The sequence below is a fragment of the Onychomys torridus genome, chromosome 5 (assembly GCF_903995425.1).
Source record: "Onychomys torridus chromosome 5, mOncTor1.1, whole genome shotgun sequence".
Taxonomy (NCBI): Eukaryota; Metazoa; Chordata; class Mammalia; order Rodentia; family Cricetidae; genus Onychomys; species Onychomys torridus.
In genome coordinates, this window is record NC_050447.1 from 131,561,899 (window position 1) to 131,565,189 (window position 3,291).

A 3,291-nucleotide genomic window follows, 5' to 3' on the forward strand; every position below is an offset into this window, starting at 1 on the left:
GTGTGTGTGAAAAGAGATGAAAATTAAAAATTCACATTACCCAGCATTTTCTACAAATACCGTTTAGGAACAGAGGAATAAAATGAGTGGCTTTTCGGTAGGAAATACTGGGGTCTCCTAATGCCAACGTGGCTCATGCCGCATCTACAATCCTGTCCCGGGCTTTGCGGTCAGTCTGAAACAGAGAAATGAGCGCTGTCATCTCGGCAGCGGAGTTGATGGTGGGGGAGGAGGCTTGTAGGGAAGGTGCTTCTCTGATGCTAGTTGGGGAAATAGTTAGGGAGGCTCTGTGTGTTTAAGTCTGTGGCTGGAAGATTCCCTGAGTTAGATGAGACGAATTCCAGGATTCCTTCTGAGCTGCTGCTGCTGCTGCTGCTGCTGCTGCTGCTGCTGTGTGTGTGTGTGTGTGTGTACGTTATTAACCATCTTTCTTGTTTGCTCTTGGGTTGGGTTGTGTCCTCCCAGAAGCCTTCTGGTTGCCAAATATTAGCTTGGTTTGGACTAACGGATTGCGTTCTATTAGGGAAAGCATCTGTAAATACAGTTCTGAGTGGAAATTAATCAAAGCATTTTCTACAGAGCCACTCCATGGAACACGTGTAGACCTGACACTTGAAGTTCAATGTGTCACTGGCCATGGCATCCTGGGCATCTCCCAGCCTGGGAGCATGTGTGTTCATGGCCGGGGCTCGATGCGGGACAGACTTCACATGTGGCTTCCTTTTCTTTCCTATTCTCTCTGAGGCTAAGTTTCACCTAGATACATTCCATGAAATGGACCCACTTAAAATGTGAAATCCCACATTTTTTTAAGTGTGTTCAGGGTTGTGTGACATCAGCAGTTAGCAGAACACATTTTTTTCCACTCCAGAAAGAGCCATCATTCTGCTCCACAGCCAACTTTTGTTTCACTAGCTGCCTGCCCTGCAACACTGAAGTGTCTTCCGTCTGTGTAAATGACTCTGTTAGAGACATTTCTGTAAAGATAGAATGGTACAACACAGTTTGTAATTGACTTTAAAAATTAAGAATAATGTTTTCAAGGTTCACCGATGTAACTGTTAGTATTTTGTGCTTTTTTAACTGTCAAATAGTATTCTATGATAGGAACACACTGCATTTTACTCATTCATGTTAGAGTTAAGGGGAGTATGCGTGTTTACACTTTTTGGTTCAGCTGTAAACAGTGCTGTGAGTCTTTGTGTAGACATGCTTTCGTTTCTCTTGGCTGTATACTGAGGAGAAGCTGCTGAGTCACACGCTGACAGCTCTTGCCTCTTGAGGAACTTCCAGGCCACCCGGAAGTGACCTCATCTCCTCCCATTCCTTCCACACTGAGCAGGCTTCAGCTTCTCCGTGTGGCTCTCATCATCCTGCTTCTCAATTGCCACCATCCTAAGGTGACGGAGCGCAGCCCACAGGGGTTGGTTTGCATCTCCCTGATGGCCAGAGATGTAGTGTATCTTTTCCCATGACTCTTGGCTATTTGCGTATCTGTCTTCTCTGGAGAAATATTCGTTTAAAGTCTTTGCTCACTTTTACATTCAGTTATTTGTCTTTTTTGTGGTGGAAGTATAAGAGTTCACTGCACATCCTAGACACAAATGCCTTTCCAGATGTGCCATTTGAGTTTCCCCCTTCACTCTTGTCCTTGAAACAGAGAGACATGTAGTTGTCATGAAGTTCTTTGTTGCTCAGGCTCTTGATTTTGTGTCTAAGAAGCCAGAGTCACAGAGACCGGCCACTATGACTTTGTGTTCTCTATCTCCCGAGGTTCACAGCACCCCTCACAGACCTTTGCTGATTCCTCACTCCTCTTCTACTCCCCAGCCTGTCAGCTCTTCCTGCGCAATCCCAGGTGTCGGCCTCCTTCCCCTTTAACTTTTCTGACCGTTTTGGCCATGCTCCCCAACCCCACAGTGTGCACTGCTCTTGCAGAGGACCTGTGTTGTGGGATATTTGTACAGTGTGTGAAGATGTGTTGCTGTGACTGGTGTAATAAAAAGCTGAATGGCCAATATCTAGGCAGGAGAGTAAAGACAGGACTTCCTGACAGAGAGAACTCTGGGAAGAAGAAAGGCGGATTTGCCAGAGAGACACGGGGGAAGCAGGACATACAGTCCAGAATACAGATTAAAAATATGGGTTAATTTACATTATAAGAGCTAGTTGGTAACAAGCCTAGGTAAGGCTGAGCTTTCACAATTAACATTAAATCTCCATGTCATTACTGGGAGCTGGCAGTCCCACAAAGGACAGTCAGACTGCATTTGAGAAAACTTGCTACAAACCCAGATTTAGTTCCCAGTAGTGCCCTGCACACAGACAGACAGACAGACACACTTAAAAATAATTTTAAAAGAAGTAAAGAAAGAAATTAGGCTGTACTTCAAGACTTTGCTCTCTATTTTTACACATCTCTTGCTTTTCTCAGGTAAAGGTGCAGTTTGTATGTCCACATGTATGTATGTATGTATGTATGTATGTATGTATGTATGTATGTATAAAGTGGGAATAGAGTCTAGGAACTACTGAAAGCTGCCTACCCTGCATTTGCTACCCATCACCCATCAGTCCACTCCTCACCTAACTCAGCACCTTGCTTTGTGCAATTTTTCCTATAGACACTCTGGGCAAAAACCATTATTCATTGTCCCCACTCCTTGGGGGCCCATTTCTTTCTTTCTTTTTTCCTTTTTTTTGGGGGGGGGGCGGTTCAAGGCAGGGTTTCTCTGTGTAGCTTTGCACCTGTCCTGGAACTCACTCTGTAGCCCAGGCTAGTTTTGAATTCACAGAGATCCACCCTGCTCTGCCTCCTGAGTGCTGGGATTATAGGCGTGTGCCACCACTGCCCAGTGGGGGCCCATTTCTGAAGTCAACTGTGGTGTCCTCTCATGCTTGTTCATCTCACATCTCTGGCTCAGGAGACTGTGACATACAGCATCTTCATTGGAGACATTGTTTTTTTCTTTTTTTTTCTTCAATCTTTTGAAAAGTTTTCCTTAACAAAATTATTCAAAGCATTCTGATTCCAACAGCAGGTGATGTACAAATGATATTTTTAAAGTCAGGGCTTCCTGTTGCCCAGGCTGGCCTTGAACTCACTATTTACCAAGAATGACCTTGAACTTCTGATCCTCCTATTTCTACCTCCCTGGGTCTGGAATGACAGGCTGATGTGGTGCTGAGGACTGAGCCCAGGGCTCATGTCTATGAGAGCTGCTTCCCCTGAGCCGCATCCCATCTTAAATTGAGATAAAATGTAGACTGTTCTTGTATATGTGTCTGCTG